The sequence below is a fragment of the Theobroma umbraticum genome, unplaced genomic scaffold (assembly GCF_002168275.2).
Source record: "Theobroma umbraticum cultivar Fairchild unplaced genomic scaffold, ASM216827v3 scaffold_299.0, whole genome shotgun sequence".
Taxonomy (NCBI): Eukaryota; Viridiplantae; Streptophyta; class Magnoliopsida; order Malvales; family Malvaceae; genus Theobroma; species Theobroma umbraticum.
In genome coordinates, this window is record NW_018397285.1 from 928,987 (window position 1) to 929,289 (window position 303).

Sequence of the window (303 nt, forward strand, 5' to 3'; positions counted from 1 at the left end):
TAAAATATTATTTTATTCTAAATTTTTCAACTTGTATTGTCGGGACCCAAAATGTCTCACTTTGCCCCGAATCACTTCAGAATCACTCTTTTAATTCGATAATTCATTCTCGATAAAACATTATTATTTAATTATCATTTTCTCATGTACGAAATATTTTATTCCAATATATTCTTTTTGCCTATTACTGCTCTTTCGCACTTAAATTTACATCCATCAACCCTTCATCTCATCGATGAGATCATATTGGCTCTTATACGAGGGTATAGGGTATTACAGGGTCTAGTCCATAATCATCCATAT